The following is an 18400-nucleotide window of genomic DNA, read 5'->3' as shown; positions in this document are numbered from 1 at the left end:
CTTTCTTTAAATAATAAAGCATAGCCCTGGCTGGTATAGCTCAGTGGATTGAGCACAGGCCTGTGAACCAAAGCATCGTGGTTCGATTCCCAGTCAGGGCACATGCCTGGGTTGCAAGCCAGTTCCCAGCAGGGGCCAGTTCCCAGCATGGGACACATGAGAAGCAACCATACATTGATATTTCTCTCCCTCTCTCTTTCCCTTCCCTTCTAAAGATAAATAAAATCTAAAAAATAAATAAGTAAAATTATAAAAATAATAAAGCACAATATGCTAAAAATGTTGCATATCGTCTTCCATCTTCAATATTTAAATAGCTGCACAAAAATTTACCAATTTTGATAGGCTTTTTAAAAACATGCCCGCTGGTATGACAGCTGTCGCAATACAATCTAACAATTGTTCCAAGTGAAGTTAAAGACCACTAAGTGCTACTAGAGCCACTGTATGGCACAAACCAAATGAACTCTTTGGCCAACCCAGTACTAATAAGAGAATTGGGCTTGTTAATATCCGTGGAACTATGAGGCTCCAGTGTGACAGAGGCCAGGCGGTTGCACTTAAATGACAAGAAGCAGGAGGCCAGTTCCTCGGAATGACCAGCAAGGTCGGAGGGGCAGCCAAGGAGACTTGACCTGGAGGGATCTATGAAATGGTTAATAGAGCCTGGTGTCTCCAAGGTCAAAAGTGATGAACACCCAAGAGGGTGCTGCATAGCATCTACACCAGGAAAAGGCCAGAATGGAGGAGCAGGAGGATGTGGGTTACCATTCCAATAAAAACTCACACTCTTCCCTGGTTGGTGTGGCTCAGTGAATTGAGCACCAGCCAGCAAACCAAAGGGTCACTCGTTCAATTCCCAGTCAGGGCACAACCTGGATGCAGGTCCCCAGTAGGGGACACTCGAAAGGCAACCACACATTGATGTTTCTCTCCCTCTCGTTCTCCCTCCCTTCCTTCTCTAAAAATAAATAAACAAAAAATCTTAAATTAAAAAAAAAGTCATATTCTCTCTCACAGTTCCCACACTTGAGCCAGTTTTCAGACCTGGCACCCACCGGTGGGAGAGGTATGTTCCTAGGAGGAGGGGCCCTGACACACTGCAGAAACTATATACTGTAAACACACTTGCAGCTGTTTCGCAAAGACACATTTAGTCATTTTCTCAGGTGACTCGAAATAAGGAAAGGGGCATACCTAGTCCTTTCAAGGACTCTGACATAGGGTCTAATTTGCCTTGATTCCCAGAGTTATCCCAGCGCCCTTTTGGCATCTCACTGGGTTCTGGCCGAGGGGGATGCTTGGCCGCGGTGCGCCAAGTCACTGCTCCTCCAGAGCGGCCCATTCTGAGCTGGGTTCTGGCACATCCACAGTCATGAAGCAGGACGGGTCCCAGCAGCAGTCGGTTGTGAGGTGGAAATGGTGCATTCGGGGTGAGTCCGAGTGTGCTGCCTGAGCAAGTAGCCCCTGTCACCAGACCCCCACATCACCCCGCAGCTTTACCTTGGACATGTGGCTATGGGCAAGGGGTGGCATCTCCTCCCATCAGCTGAAGAAGGAGGAGAAACAAAGCTGGAACTTGATTTGAAAGAGCAGAGGTGGGTAGCCTCTGTGCGTGGTTGTAGGTGAAAATGGGTGGTGGCAACACAGCAACAGTCAGCAGTGGCCCTGGAGACACTGGAGAGAGTTTACCTGTGGGCAGTACTGTGAGCCCTGCCCCAGGTCGTTCGCTTTGTGTGGAAGAAATGTCCCAAACATATACAAATGCCTGTACAGTGGCCAGTGGCCTGGCTGGCCAGCAAGGGCTAGTCCAGGACCGTGCAAGGACATACAAGAGTGGGCATGGACTATATTTTTGTGTCATCTGTTAACCACCAGAAAGCATCTCTTGCAGAAGAGGTCCTGATCAACCAATTAGACAAAATGACTTAACCAGATGACATTAGTCAACCTTCATGTTCGGTCAACCCCAAAAAGGTACCTTGGGCATGTGAACAGAGTGGCCATGGTGACAGACATGGAGTCTGTGTGGGCCCAGCAGCATGAACCCCCACATATCAAGGCTGACTTAGCTGCTGATGCCTTTGAATGTCCAACTTTCAGTGAAGGAGACCAAGGCCGAGTTCATAATCTGGCACTATTCTTTGAACAACTGGACACCTTTTGGCAAGTCTACTGCATCAGGCACCTTCCATCCCGAAGGCCAGAGCTTCACCCTCAGAAGAATAGGTGTCTATTCCAAGTAGTATGTGCCTTTCTGCTGATGGAGCCTCTGCCAGAATCACTAGCTGGGGTATCATAACTTGCCTGTCCCACAAGCATAGAATCCCACACAACTCAGCTTCTGGTCAGGAGCCCCACTTCACAACAAAGGAGGTGCAGGAGTAGGCCCGTGACCATGGCATCCACTGGCCATGTCCTGTATCTCACTACCAGAAACAGCCGGATGCAGTAGAAGGGCCTTCTAGACGCATCAGCTGCCAGCTTAGAGGAACGCTATGCAAACACGGAGTGCCATTCTGCAGGATGAAGAGCATGCATTACATCGGCCCTGGCTGGCGTGGTTCAGTGGAATGAGTGCTGGTCTGCAAACCGAAAGCTTGCCTAATTTGACTCCCAATCAGGGCACATGCCTGGGTTCACATATCCATGTTTCTCTCCCTCTCTTTCTCCCTCCCTTCCCCTTTCTCTAAGAAATAAATATTTTTAAAAAAAGGAATATGCATTAAATCAGAGATATCCCTGTGGTGCTGTGTCCCCCAAAAAAGAATGTGTGGGTCTGGGAGCCGAGGAGTGAAAGGAGTGGCCCCACTTGTCATCACTCCCGAGGACCCACTGGGGAACTCAGGCCTTCAGGAGTGATGGCTTGAGTCATACCACAAAGCAAGCCACTAGGGTGAGGGGAGCTACAGGGAGGGAAGGAGAGAGTGAGTGAGTGCCAGTGGTGTCCCCAAGGCCAAGTGCAGCTACAGGGGCTGTAGTGTGTTCCATGAACCCTCCTCTTCTAAGTAACCCCTCAGGAAGAGGGGTCCATGGGACTTTGGAGTTGCTGCTCCCCAAACCTGCACGGGCGGACTGTGGCAGCCGTGAAAATGCACCGTTCAGACCTCCTGCTGCAGGAGCAGAGGTGACTGCGACCCCAGCTGCTGGCCTTCCCGGGTCACTCTGCTGCTGCTCAGAGCCACACTTCCTACCACAGGAGGCTTCCAGCCACAGACTGGGCAAGGAGGGGGGACTCATGCAGGCCATTCCCTCACTCCACAGACTCCTTTTTAATAAACATTGTTTTCAAGTTTTCATCCTTTTAATTCTTGTAAAAAATCACATTATTGAGGTATTCATACATAAAAAATATATACATATTTAATGCATACAACTTGATGAAATTGGAGATAAGCCCTGGCTGGTGTTGCTCAGTGGACTGAGTGCCAGCCTGCGAACTGAAAGTTCACTAGTTCAATTCCCAGTCAGGGCACGTGCCTGGGTTACAGGCCATGTCCCACTGGGGGCCTGTGAGAGGCATCCGATCGATGTGTCTGTCATACACTGATGTTTCTCTCTCTTTCTCCCTCCCTCTAAAAGTAAGCAAGTAAAATCTTTGAAAAGAAAAAAGAAATTGGAGATAAGTATATGCCCATAAAAGCATCACCATAAACATATCCATCTACGCCCTCAATAGAAGTTTCCTTTCGCCTTTTTTATCATCATCATCATTTTGTGATACGAACACTTAAAATATATCCTTTAGGAAATTTTTAAATGTATAATACAGTATTACTACCAACAGGCATCGTGCGGTACAGTAGATTCTAGAATGTATTTATCTACTACATACATCTAGAATGTATGTAATTGCAACATGGTGCTTTCTGGCTAATGCCTCCCCCCTTCCCCTGCCTCCCAGGCCATTGCAGCCACCATTCCACACTCTGCCTCCGTGAGTTTGACTGTTCTACATTCCTCACATAAAGGGTATCATATCCTATTCACCCTTTTGTGTGTGACTTGTTTCACTTAATTTGTCATCCAGGTTCATCCATATTGTCACAAATGGCAGGATTTCGGTTTTCTTTAGCCCATTTTATTAATGCACTCAGGGACTGCCCACATCACCGTGCCGCAGCATCACCCTCTTCCTCCCAACCTCCTTCCTCCCCTTCTGCAGGTGTCAGCTCTGCACGGCTGCGGCAGCCTCTCCCACTTTCCCCCGCTCCCTCCCCTGCACCCTTCCCAGATGGCCCCCGTAGTAAATCTCTTGCACGTCTAATTCTGTCTTGGCTTCTGCTTCTTTGAGGATTCAGACTAACACAGAAATGAATCAAGTGTCATTAATCCCCTCTAAGATGGAGACCTTGGTTGATATAACAAAGATAGAGCCCCATCAAAGAGTTCCTTATGAGGTGTAAATGTCTTGTTTGAAACTCTAAAGGCCAGACTTTCCCAGTTTTCAAATACACAGAATTATATCAAAGTGTATGATTCATTGATGCAGCAAATGTTAACTGAGTCCTTCCTACATGCCACACACTGAGAATCAGTGGTGGAGAAGAAAGAGCTCTGGCAGAGCACACAGTCCAGTGGCAGGAGCCAGGCTCCTCTGTTCAACTATTTATGTCTCATTCGTGGGTCTGATAAACATCTCACAGTCAGCATGTGCAAAACTGGACTCATCTCCTCCCACCAACTCTGCTTCCCCCTCAGCCTTCCCCATCCCAGGTGATGGAATCTCTATCTTTCCAGTTGCTCATCGGTGTTGGGGTATCTTCAGAAGACAGCCAGACTCAGGCTGGTCCTCTGCTGCTGCCTCTCTAGTCTGAGCCACCAGAACCCCCTGCTTGGGTTTCCACAAGAACCTCTCAGCGGGTCTCCTTGATTCTACCCATGCCTCCCAGCAGTTTATTCTCAACCCCGGTAACCCCAGTGATCTTTAAAAGAGAAGTTAGAATACATCACTCTGTTCAAACCAAGTGATGCATCTCCCTTTCACTGAGTAAAAGTCAAAATCTGTATAGCGGGCCATCACCATCAGCCCTATGTCTTCCCTCCTCTCCTCACTCAGTCTGCGCGGCCACACTGGCTTCCAACGTGCCAGGCATGCTCCTGTGGGGGCCGTCACACCTGCTGCTCATCTGTCCTGGACGCTCCTTCCCCAGTCACCGGTGTGGCTCACTCCGCACCTTCTTCAAGTCCATCTCAGACGTCACCTTCTCAGTGAGCCCTACCCTGACCACACTGAGGATTTTGAAATCCACAGCCCCTTGGAAATCCAGATTACCTTACATTTTTAGACTTCTTTCACCAAAGAATTTACCAGCATTTATTAGACTGTGTAAGTGGGTTTTTTGTTTCTTGTTTATGGTCCGTTTTCCCCAACAGAATAGGAGCTCCACAAAGACAGGGCTTTTTGACCATTTGGTTCACATGATTGGCATTCAATGAATATTTCCTGAATGAAGTGCCTTCATGACACCAAAGCAGGGCTATGTAGAAGGAGTGACATGGGGACAGGGATGGGGGCGGGGTGGTTACTTTGCACAAGATTGTTCCCTGGACTCTGGGCTCCTTGCAGTCAGGGATGGGTAGGAATCCTCAGTGCCCCACACAGAGTGAAGATGCAATAAACTCTGGTCGAATCTCATTGATTGAGAGCAGGAGGCTGGACCAGGCATCTCTTGGGGATGTTTTTAAAGGCATTGCAGTTTATTTGCTACTCTTGACATTTCCTTGGTCATGACACCTCCCGGAATCTGCTCACTTCTCTTTTATATTTGCCTGCACTTTCTACTTAAGATAGACTTTGCACCAGATCTTGAACCTGTTTTTATCCATTTTAAGGGGAAACCAGAGAGGAGGGAGATGGCCAGGAATTTGAACGGAGAAGGGGATCTGTTCCGTTTTGTTCCTTGGATCAGAAATCCCACCAAGGGCTAAAACTGCATGGCAACATCCTATGTAAGCCAGTAGCCCTAACCATGCCAAGACCACTGCAGTTCTTAATTTTTTTTTGGGGGGGTTGTGGTGGTGAGGGAGACGTGACAGCATTGTTGGTTCCCTGAGTGACTGGCACCAGCTGGTTTCAGACGGCTGTCGGAAGGCCTTGAGCACTTCTGTGAGGCAGGCTTACAGTGCTGCGTGCATCTTGCAATCTAGTTGAAAATAATATCTCATAGCTCACCTACCCAAAAGCTGAAAACATTTCTGAAAATATTTTGTAATTATAATGCTAGGTGTGGGCCTTTAGCACATCTCATGGCCTCTTGGGAACTCAAGGTGCCTCTTCTGGAGCACTCAGCACATCATGGCCCAAGCAGATTCCGTGCTAAATGCCTGCCTTATACGATTGTTGGGAGAATTTTTTTTTTTAAGATTTTATTTATTTATCTTTAGAGGGGAAGGGAAGGAGAGAGGGAGAGAAACATCAATGTCGGGTTGCCTTTTGTGCATCCCCTGCTGGGAACTGGCCTGCAGGGAATCTGCCTGCAACCCAGGCAGGTGCCCTGACTGGGAATCGAACCGCGATTGTGTGGTTCGCAGGCCCGTGCTCAATCCACTGAGCTACACCAGCCAGGGCTTGATTGTTGGGAGAATTTAAGAATATCATCGTATAGCCAACACAATGAATAGTTTCCTGCCAAGCACTGGGCTCAGTACTTTTCTATGCATTGTCTAACTAAATCCGTAATAAGCCCATGAATAAGATCTGCCATTTGTTGCATACACTTTGTGGATGAGGTTAAATGACTTAACTGAGGCCACCCAGCTAGCAGGGGCTGTGTGCCTGTGTCTCCTTGCTCTTGCTCACCGAGTGCAGGCAGTGAGCCAGTACATGGTGAAGTGCTGGAAGCAGCATAGCTGTCATCTTTGGGGGGGTTACGGAGATTCCTAACATTCTCCTCTTGCCTTCCCCCACCCCTCTGAATTTGAACACAGATGAACTTGAGACCAGCTAGTCATCTAGGGCAAGCCTGAAGCGGGGAAGGGGTCATAGCAGACTGAGAAATGTGTGGGAGCAGGGCTGGGGCTGGCAGGGCCCACTACTGCCTGGGCATCAGGCAGGCTGGACCGCAGACTTTACTGACTGTATGCACATTGGCTTCAGCTCTTTTTCTTTTTAAGCAAGACCGTATCTTCTTTCAATCCCTAGCAGGAAAAGAGGAAAAAAGAGGGAAGGGTAGGAAAGAGAACTTCAATGAAGGACGGAGCCTGTAAATAAAGTATTTTATTTTTCTCATTTGTAAAATCATTTAACTTCTGTAAGCCTCAAATCTCATCTGTAAAAATAAAAAATAACATCTCACTGACTGAATTGTAAATGAAACATGTGCCAAGCACACAGAAGCTTAATTAATATCAACAATAAAAATAATAATGATATGGTTATGTGTCTAAACCTTAGTTCTCTCCAATAAGTAAGTGCTCAATAAATACTAAAAATCTTTATATCTTTATTTACTGTTGTCTAATATTAAGACAATTTTAATGAATTTATTGGGGTGATATTGGTTGATAAAATTATATAGGGTTCAGCTGTACAGTTCTATAGTACATCATACCGCATTGTGTGTTTACCACCCCGTGTCTCTTTCTATCACCACTTAACCCCCCTTTACCCAGTCTGCCTCCCCCCACCCCGGTAATGACCACTCTCTTGTTTGTCTATGAGTACTGTTTTTTAAAAAAATCAGAGTCCGCGGTTACGGGCAGATACGCAGTAATCAGTGCTAGAGCACCCCCTGGTGCCTATCCCGGCACAAACAGAACCGATGATCCAGGTGGCCCCTCTCTCCCCACCCAGTCTCCTTGCGCCTGGGGCAGAGAAGGCTGCGCCCTGCTGCTGACGGTCCACCCAAAGGTGCTCCCATCAAAGAAAGTTAACATTAACTCATAATGATTAAGAATAATTCCCTAAATATATCTGATCCTTATAAAATCAGCTGGTGTTTACCATTTCTCCCCCCCCCAAAAAGGAAAATTCATGTGGTCGAACCTAATCATCGCTGCTGTGTGGGGAGCAATGAAGAATCAGAGCAAGTGGTTTGAAAAGTGCTAACGCAAAGGAAACAGAACACGACTTTGAGTGTGACTCTGTGGCCTGTGGGATCTGGAGCTGGGGGAGGAACAACGGCTCCTCACATGTAGTCAAACCCCTCAGAGATTTGAATCCTTGGGGCTGTTCTCCTAATTTGCTATCTTTCCTCTAACAGCTTGCACCCTTGGATCCTGCCCTCACCTCAGTCAGGGACGGGTGGTGGCAGGCTTTCCTACAACACCCGCTTCACGGCTACTTCACACACGCCCGCTGTGTCTTTCCACTTCAGAAAAGACCCCCGTCAGAGCCTCAGAGGACAATGGGTCTGAAGCCCAGACCCTCTGCAGAGCCCTTCTGAGAAAGACTGGATTTGGAGGGGGCAGGGGTCACAAAATCACCAATGTCTCTGAGCCCTAAACTCCATTAATTACATTTTTCAAAAATTGGAATAGACCAAACTATTCAATCACTTCCCCACCTCACCTTCCAAACCTTAAGGGATTAAGCATTACAAAAAAAGAGAGAGAGAGAGAATTTTTAAATGGAATATATTATGCAGGAGACTATAGGAGAAATTATGCTGCTTAGGGACTGCTGGGCAGAGTGCAAATTGGCACAGATTTTCCATGACAGGATCTGAATGTGTGTATTAGGAGCCATTAAAGCTCTTGACCAAGTAACTCTTTGTCAGGAACCTGTCTGGGGGGACCTTTTCCCCCCTTTGCAGGAACTTCAACAGACTCCAGTTGAAAAATTCACATCAGTTACTACTCAAAATGAAGCCATCGGTTGGCCACATGTGCTATTCTGTGTGCCTTTTACTGATTCCCCATTCCCTTCCCACGCCCCTGCCCAGCGCAGTTAAGTTGAATGGGAATTCAGCAGATGCAAACCACACGCTGAACAAACTCTTTACAACAGCTATTGCTTCTCCAATCAAGAGTTGACTTTGTTAGGGGGAAAAACAAGCAGGCAAATCCATGGGTCTGGCCTTTCGTACTCAGTGTTGGTCAGGAAGCAGCGGGGAAAACAACGTCTTGGCCCCAAACTGAATATCAGTTTCATTCGCATGTGAAGGAAAGATGAATATTGCTGCCTAATTTCAGGAATCCTGTTCAGACATGCTAGTGAGCTCCCAGAAACTGACAAGAGACCAAGATCCTTTAATGCAAGTGTCCCCAAGCTTTGGGGAAAAAACAACTGACTTTTAAAGAAAACTCTTGATGTGCCAGGAGAGGAGATGCTAGAGTTAGTCCAATTTGCAGAGGAGTGGCGTCGCCACCATTTGTACCCCTTTCTTTCTGAAAACTTCAGCGAACCAGGAACCCCATAAAGACAGGCGTGCTACCAAGAACCAGGCTGAGGACATGTTGGAAGTCGGTAACAACCTACTAGTTGGAGGGCCTCATTTTAATGGAACCAGTGAAAAATGATGGATTCCCTAGCAGGGTGTTCATGCTGAGGTTCTTTATCAGACGAAAAGACAACCAACACACACATTCACATTTCACATCTGATTTTCAGCAGCGCTGAGTACATCTGTCACCAAGACCACAGCCTGCACGGGGACATGTAGTCATACGGATCAAAGGCTTGCATCTGATCCCAGATCTGTTGGGTTAACCATCCGCGCATTCTACTGTGTTGTCTACAAAGTCACAACGCACAGCACAGTGGAGCTCCAATGTGACAGGCCCCAAGGAACGGAGTAATGGCCAAGAGAGAACATGAGCCTGTGAAGGTGCACAGGGAGGCCACCTGAAGGTGAGAAGACCATTCATTCTACAGGCACCTGAGGGATGGCAGCACCTGAAACCTGGAGCTCGCAAGCTTCCCGCAGTGCCTACCTGAGTGTGCTTTTGGCTTGAAAGCCTTACTTCACACGTGGGCGGGCAGGTCAGTAATTTCCCATTTTGTGGATAATCCAGATGTACCAGGTCCCGGCAGTAGGGATGACATATGTATTTACCCTCTGAAAGAGAAAGCACAGAGGTTCCTGGTCAGCTGTTACATAGGTCTCTCTCCATGTGACAGGCAGAAGGGGATGTAAGCTCCTAAACCAAAAGCCAGCTTCTGGCCTGGGATAATCAAAATAAGTTTTCAAAAGGCCTACTGTTCACAATAATATTCTGAGCCCTTGGACCCCAGACAGTCCTGGCTTTCTCTGAAATGCAAACATAAATGCAGGGAGCAGATTTCACAACGACAGGAAATTGGGCCCTGGCCTGCGGAGCTCAGTTGGTCGGGCATCGCCTGCAGAGCCCGGGGTCGCTGATTTGGTTCCTGGTCAGGGCACATGCTAATGTCTCTTTCTTTCTTCCTCCCCTTCCTTCTCAGTAGGAGCAAATAAATAAATATGTTTTAAAAGACAGGAAATTAGGCTACTGCAAATTTCTTTTTGTGATTTTCTGATTGAGATAAAATTTACATAAATTCATCATTTTAAAAAGTAAAATTCAGTGTTTTTGAGTAGATTCATAATGTTGTGTAACCGTCACCACCAGTGAATTCCAGAATGTTTCCATGACCCAAAGAGTAAATCCCTGACCTGTTAGCAGTCACCCCCATTCTCTTCTTCCTCTGTGTCCTGGCTACCGCTGATCTATCAATATCTCTGTCTCTGTGGATTTGCCTGTTCTGGACATTTCATATCCATGGAAACCACACAATACGTGGCCTTTTGTGTCTGGCTTCTTTCACTTGGCAAAGTATTTTCAAGGCTCATCCTTGTTTTAGCTTGTGTCAAAATTTCATTCCTTGTTATTGCTGAATAATATTCCACTGCCTGAAAGCGCCCCATTTTGCTTATTCACTCATCAGCTGAGAGACATTGGGTTGTTTCCATGCCCAGGAGTGGAATTTGCTGGGTCGTGTGGCAACTCTATGTTCGATTTCTTGAGGGACTACCAAACTACGTAAATTTTTTATTTTTAATTTATTTATTTTAGAGGGAGATGAAAGGAGAGAAAGAGAGACACATCAGTTTGTTTTGGATTCATTCGTTGATTCTTCTATGTGCCCTGACTGGGGACTGAACCTGCAACCTTGCTGTATTGGGACAACGCTAACCAACTGAGTTGCCCAGCCAGGACTACAAATATATTTTTAAAGCCCTTACGACAGCCACATTCCCCACATAGACAAAAGCTTCAACTCTATTCACTAGCAAATAGCTCTCTGAACAGTCGTGTAGTAAAGAAGGGGGATCTTAGATTACGAACTACTTAAGGAGCCTTATTTATGAAATAACTTCAGCAGTTGAAGAGCTGTCTGGGCCAGCGGAACGCTGGAGGAAAGTCAGGGTGGGGGCTGTACAGGAGGTTCTCGTTCTAGCCCCGGACAAAGGAGTCCATGTTGTCTTCATCATCTTGAGATGATGGGGGAGTGAGTGGGCAAGAAGCCAGAAAGGTGAGTTAAGAACGCATTTCATCTGCTCCACTAATGATCAATATAATCTCTACAGTAAAGCCCATAAACATTTTGGGGGCCCCATTGCTGTCAATAAAGAAAAAAATACAGACACACCTCGGTACTCGGTGGCTTCAGAACTCATCAAACCCTCTACTCATCACATTTTGATGAGAAAAAAGTGTTTCGGCACTTGGTGCTTGGTTGGGACTCGTGGCACTTGCTACAACTTGTGTGAGTCACGGCACTGCCCTCCCAAGAGAAAATGTTTCAGCATGTTCTGTACTTGTCAGTTTCTGCACTTGCCTCGAGTTCCGGAACAAATGAACGAGGTACCACTGTATTTATCATGCGCCTTCAATGTATGCAGATGAAGATGGAAAGTCAAATTTTAGCAATATCTTAAAGCTTGAGTTATGAGATGGATTTAGTCCCTTCATATTCAGATCTTGAAGTCTAACCCCCAGTACCTCAGAATGTGGCTGCATTCGGGCACAGTGACTTTAAAGAAGCAAGTACAATACAGCGAGTTCATACGGGTGGGCCCTGATCTAATACGACTGTCATCCTTGTGAGAAGAGGCTATTAGGACACAGAAACACACAGACCAAGGGGCAGCCATGTGAGGACGCTGTGAGAAGCGGCCATCTACCAGCCAATGAGAGAGGCTGGAAAGAAAGCAGCCCTGCTGACACCCTGATCTTGGACTCCTAGTCTCCAGAACGGGGAGGAAATAAATGTCTGTCGTTTAGCCCACCCAGTCTGTGGTGTTTAGTCATGGCAGCCCGAGCAGACGAAAACAACAAGCATTGTCAGGGTCTGGATCTGGGGAGGGGAGACTCCAGGAGGGCTCCCAGGTCCTTTCCTAAGGTGAGGACACTGGCAGGAAGGATGGATACTGAGCTCTGAGCAGTTTGCGGTTCAGGTGCCAGCGGACACGTGAGAGATGTCCAGTAGGGTAACTGGGGATGTGAGCCTGGAGTTCAGGGGGCAGAACTGAGAAGTGGTACACAATGAAGTCATGCAGCCTTTTAGGTTGTACAGGAAGACCTGAGTGTGACTGAGAACAGAGTGAGAGAGAGTGGCATACTGAAAAGAGCATGGTTTGTGGGTCAAACCATCTGAACTTGAATTCTGCCTCCGCCTCTCAGTAGCTGTGAGACTTTGCACAAGTTACTAGCCCACTGGGAAGCTCAAGTTTCCATCTGTGAGCAGAGGGGATAATGGAACCTCTCAGGGCTCCGGTGAGCCATAAATGATGTGACATGTTACATTCTGGAATGTTCTAGAATAGGAACTCAGATCGAGTGGCAGCTACTCCTATTATAGTAAGAAGCAGGACAAGGAATGATCACTGATACAGAAAGGGTGCTCAGAGGAAGGTGAGCGTCTGAGCAGAGTGAGAAGTAAAATTCAGAGGGGCATCGGGAGAAGAGGGCAAGAGGGTGGGGAAGGAAGTCAAGACAGGAGAAAGTTTCACGGAAACAATCCGTTAGCACCGTCACGCGTCACCGAGAGGCCAAGTTGACAAGCACAGAACAGAGTACAGGGATTCGGTCATTAGGAATCTGAAGGAAAGAGAGATTGTCCTGAAGTAAACGAGAGACAGGGAATGGGGACGTGGAGTGGGGGACGTACAGTGTAGACCTTTCCTTCCAGAAGTTGAACTACGTTCGGCTTGGCCATGCGGGGGTCAAGGGACGGTGGGACCAGGTCCTGCCTACAAAGAGCTTAGATGTGAACACCAACCGTGTATTTGATTATTCAGAAAAAATAGAGGCGTGAACTGAATGGAAAAGGGGCACTGAATTCTTCACCTGTCTTCTCACCTTCGGTTCCTGTCAATCCCACAGTGGAATTGGAACTGAAATCCTAGAAAATTCCTATTTAATTCACAATAGGATGGGATGTTGTCAAATTTCTTACTCTATATTTTTCCTCTTTCAAGATTATGCACTATGTTTTACCTTTTTTCTTAAAAGCTCACGACTTTCTCAATACACAAGGGCAGGTAGGAGACGATGAATGGAAAAGCTGAATCCCATATGCACTCAGCCAAGAATACAGAAGTCTTCAGCCCTCGAACCTCCCACTCCTGTGCTTTTACAACTCTGAGCGGCCGTGGAACACGTGCCGGTACTGGAGGGCGCTCATCAGCTGCCCAGTAACAGCCTCGGGAAAACCCGCATCTGCATGCCTCCCGCACCTCACAGCTGGGAGCATTAGCCTCTCCAGCGGATCCCCACGGGCCTTATTTCATAATAACAGAGAATTCTGGAGAGTTAGGTGGCTTCGACGTATTTACTTATTGAAAATGTCTGTAAATATTTATTTGCTACTTGAAACACTATAAATTAGGAATTCCACATCCTAAATTACACATCTGCAACATAATGTCATTAATGGGATTTCTAAAAAAAAAAAAGGCTTTGAGAGTTATAAAATCTATGCATTTTAATGTTCTAATCTCCCTCATCAAAATGCCCAGCTCTTTATATTTACTTTTTAAACCTTATTTTAGCAGTACAATTTATTTGAAAAATTACTCAGAATAAAGTTGTTTCATATTTCAGTTAAAACAAAGAAAAAAGGAAGCCCCGCAGCTCTCCCTTCTCACCCGGGCACTAGACTGACATTTGTATTGTTTACCGGTGCCTCTGGGGTAAGAAACCTCACAGGCAACTTGAATTAGAGAGCTGTGTACTAGTCAGTGCTATTCTGAGAGGGGATTAATTCACCTCTGACATTAGAGAACATTTCTTCTTTTGAAGCATTTGTGTTTCTCATTCATAATTCATTTAAATCTCCGTCTACAATGTCAAGCTCTAGCAGGCCCACTCTTTCCTTCTGTGAAAAGCATACTTGAAAAATGGAAAAGCAAAGCCCAAGCACCGGGAAGGCTTTTACTCCCTTATTGTAAATGCAGTTCTAAAGGTATGGGAGTGCCTTTAAAAAAAAAAAAAGATTTTATTCATTTATCTTTAGAAGGGAAGGAAAGGAGAGAGGGAGAGAAATATCAGTGTGTGGTTGCCTCTCCTGTGTCCCCCCCGCCGGGAACTGGCCTGCAACCCAGTCATGGGCCCTGACTGGGAATCGAACTGTGATCGTCTGGTTTGCAGGCCTCTGCTCAATCCACTGAGCTACACCAGCCAGGGCAGGGAGTGCTGTTATGAGGAAGTGCTGAATTACAAGACTAAAAGGAAATTTGGAAGTATCATCTGTACTAAAGACACTTTTCTCCTTTTACATCCAAACATCTCTGAAATAGGCATGCACTGTCCGACGAGTGGCATGTCATGGCGTAATTGATGCATGGTACACGAAACATCACATTAGATTTACATATGATAAAATGGTAATGCTTTGCCTTACTAACCAGGTAAACTATTCTAGAAATAAAACTATTTATCATTTCGGTTTTTTTTTAAAATAAAGTCTCTAGATAGTAGAAATAAGATAGTGAGTGATGTGGCAGACGAGGTGTTCTGGCAACATTTCCCATAGCTTAGCATGAAGGCAGGCATCTTGCTCCGCACGCCAAGAAACAAGACAGGCTTAAATCCAGGTAGGGTTTAAATCCATTCCAGCTCTTACTCTGCACACACATACACACACACCACCCCCCTCCCCCTTAGGAGCCATCTCCTTCTCACCCCCAACCTTGCAGAGGTCTCCAGGTTTGGGATGGGTAATCTATCAGCCACCGCGAGAGAAAAGTGGAGATCCCCTCTTTTACTTAATATTTAACTTCTGTTAAATCTTCATCTACATCTTGTTGATAAGAAGACCTCACCAGCCCTAGCTCAGTGGATTGAGAACGGGCGTGTGACCAAAAGATCGTGGTTCGATTCCCTATCAGGGCACATGCCTAGATTGCAGGCCAGTTCCCAGCAGGGGATGCACCAGAAGCAACCATACATTGATATGTCTCTCCTTCTCTCCTTCCTTCCCTTATAAAGATAAATAAATAAAATTAATGAAAAAAAAAGACCTGACCGCTTGAAGCTTTTGGAAGCCCCAGGCCCTCCGGTGCGTTTATAGGTGTGTCGCTGTGCCTGGTCGCTGCCCACAGTTCTTCCAGCAGGTCAAGTCTCAGTGCCTTTTCTGTTGCTTCGCAGGACAGACGTGGGAGCCAGGGACAAAAGGCTAGAAGTCCCTGAGTCCTTTTAGGAAGAATCTGAACTGAAAAACACATGTCCTTGATATTTATAACTGGTCAAAATCATGCTGGAGTTAATTTTCCATCTGTTACGGAAAATTCAACCTACCGAGCTGTCCTGTACCAGAAAGGAGCCTCGGGGTCATGCAGAATTAGAAAGCACGCTTGCCGAAAAGAAATAAGGCTTCCTTGTGAACTGGCTTCTAAATGAACTCAGCTGACAAGAAACCAAAACAGCAGGCCCAGCTGAAGCTTTCCCCGCCAGCCCTGAGGGCCAGCTGGGTCTTTCTGTCACATCAAAGGCACAAACAATTGAACCAACTCGGAGACTCTCATCCTCCCCGCCCATTAGAAGCAAGGGGGACCTACCGGGAATGTGAGTTTTCTTCACCTGAAAGTTGATTTTGCCCGAGAGCTTGTAAATCGCAGTTCCCATCTCTGAGCCCCGGCTCTGCTGTGCAACACAGAGAGACAGCTGAGGGTGACAGGCTGTGCGGACCAGCCCCGGGCTGACCTGTGTGACTCAGAGACCACCAGGAGGCCAGGCTGCCTCTACTCCCCGGCCTCCAGCAAGCTCAGCGGCTCTGCTCATCAGGGCTGTCAAACTTTCACAGCCGTGTCCGTAAATCAGGTGGAGGGAGCAATCAACGGGGTTGATTGGAGACGCCTGCAATGTGCTCGTTAAGGCCTCTGGCAAGCTGCGTGACCTCTGCAGAGTTTTTTAACCTCACTGGGCCCCTGTTTGTTCCTCTGGAAAATACAGCAGTGCTCCCTTATCCTCGGGGGAGCCATTCCAAGACCCCCAGTGGACGCCTGAAATGGTGGATACTGCTGAACCCTATGTGTGTATGAACCCTCTGTATGCTTTTTCCTGTACATGCATAACCATGATAGTTTAATTTATAAATAGGGCCCAGTAAGGGATTAACAATGACTAATAATAAGCAGAACAATCATTATAGTATACTATAATAAAAGTTATGTGAAGGTGGTCTCTCAAAATTTCTTACTGTACCGTCCTCACCGTTTCACTTAAAGGGAGCACTTTAGGGGCTCTCTGTGGCGGGCCCGAATCCCCAGCAACACTACTCTTGTGCCGTGGGGCCATTATTAAATAAAATGAGAGTGCCTTAAATTTGAGAAAAATGAAAACACTTTCAGAGTGGAGTCCCCCAGCACTGCAGGCCTCCGGGTATCAATATAAAACTGTGCCAATCAATCTGACACCGAGATTTCTACACAGTGACTAGTGGGCGGGGGCACGTGCATTGTTGATACCCCGGACAAAAGGAGGAACTGCCCAGAGAGGCATGCAATTTACAAGTTATGAATTGTTTACTCCTGGAATTTTCCATTTAATATTTTTGGAATATGGTTGATCATGGGTAATAAAACCCACAGAAAGTGAACTGCAGATAAGGGGGCACATGCACTTCCAAAAATACCAGGAAACCCCACTTCCTGTGATAGATCAGATCACGACGCCTGGTGCTTGGGGGGGAAGGAGCTGCTGCTCCAGCTGCCAAGAGTTAAAAGGACCGATGCTGCTCATTAGTGTTACTCGACCGGCCAGGCCAGGCCGTAGGTGGGCCTGTTTTCTGTTCGCAGTGAGAACCGCACTGCATCCTGCGAGCGGAACTGCTGTCTGGTGTCATGGCTGTGAAAACTCTAAGCATCCTCTCCCCAGTGGCTACCCGGCTAGTGGTTAGAAATCCTTCATGTAGCTGAGCTTTTCTGTCCCCGATCGCCCTCTTTTGTCAACTTGGAGGCATTTCTATCCTTTGGTTAAACTCTCAAGTCAGTCCTTGGGGAAGGTGCGTTGCTTCACTTTTCTGGGGGCCTGAGGCAGAGAGGAGTTTATGTCAGCGAAGCCGGATCTCTGAGAGGGAGGCGGTTGGGATTTGGCGCAAACCCCTGGGCAGCACAAAAATAGCATTTCTTACTTTTCAGCTGGCTCTGTCATTTATTGGAGTGTGATCTGGGTTCTCAGTTTTCACATCTGTAAAACCAAGGGTGCTTCCAGGTGACCTCCAAGGTTTCTGTAAACTTTCATTTCCTCTGAGATCCTCAAACTGGAGTTTGCACAGCCTAGGGAGGAAAGGATGTCAAGGAATCCACACAAAGCTAAAGGCCAAATATGGGTCATCTTTCTTGGAGCATTAACATTATATATATATTTTAAAGATTTTTATTTATTTTACTTTTAGACAGAGTGGAAGGGAGGAAGAAAAAGAGGAAGAGAAACATCAGTGTGTGGTTGCCCTCACATGCCCCCAACTGGGGACGTGGCCTGCACCCAGGCATGTGCCCTGACTAGGAATTGAACTAGTGACCCTTTTGTTTGCAGGCCCCCCCCCCAGGCCCCCCTACCCCCTCCTCAATCCACTGAGCCACACCAGCCAGGGCTGAACAGTTTCTTAAAAGAGTGAATGTGCAACTGCCATATGACCCAGCTATTTCACTCCTATGCGTTCATTCAGAAGGGAAAGCAGGTGTTCATACAAAGACTTGTGCACAAATTATTACTGTGGCTGACCTTTTCCTCTGATGTTTATATCCTGTTCCTTTGTTTCCATTCTTTTTTTTAAAATAGAAGCTTTATTTTTAATTGCCTCAGACTGGAAACAATTCAAATGTCCATCAACAGGTGAATGAATAAACCCATTTTGCTACAATAAAATATTCACTATTTGGCAGTATTTGAAAAATGAACTAATTTGGTACCTACATTATGTGTGAATTTAAAAATAATTATGCTGAGTGAAGAAGCCGGACCAAAACAAAAGGAGTCCATATTGTGCGAC

At 46.6% G+C, this 18400-nt stretch overlaps 1 long non-coding RNA gene across 1 annotated transcript; it reads right to left on the bottom strand.

The window, feature by feature from the left end:
- Window positions 1-8098: 8098 nt before the first annotated feature.
- Window positions 8099-17690, bottom strand: LOC128626820 (uncharacterized). The gene is made up of 3 exons (XR_008390881.1): window positions 17540-17690; window positions 9877-10001; window positions 8099-9787 (listed from the first exon to the last, which is right to left on the bottom strand). It is a non-coding gene; the product is annotated as an uncharacterized LOC128626820 (long non-coding RNA).
- Between the last annotated feature and the right edge of the window lie 710 nt (window positions 17691-18400).

This window comes from Artibeus jamaicensis, unplaced genomic scaffold (genome assembly GCF_021234435.1).
Source record: "Artibeus jamaicensis isolate MK-2021 breed Jamaican fruit bat unplaced genomic scaffold, CSHL_Jam_final contig_233, whole genome shotgun sequence".
NCBI lineage: Eukaryota > Metazoa > Chordata > Mammalia > Chiroptera > Phyllostomidae > Artibeus > Artibeus jamaicensis.
Note: the sequence above shows the minus strand (reverse complement) of the source record. Positions and strands in the feature narration are given on the sequence as shown.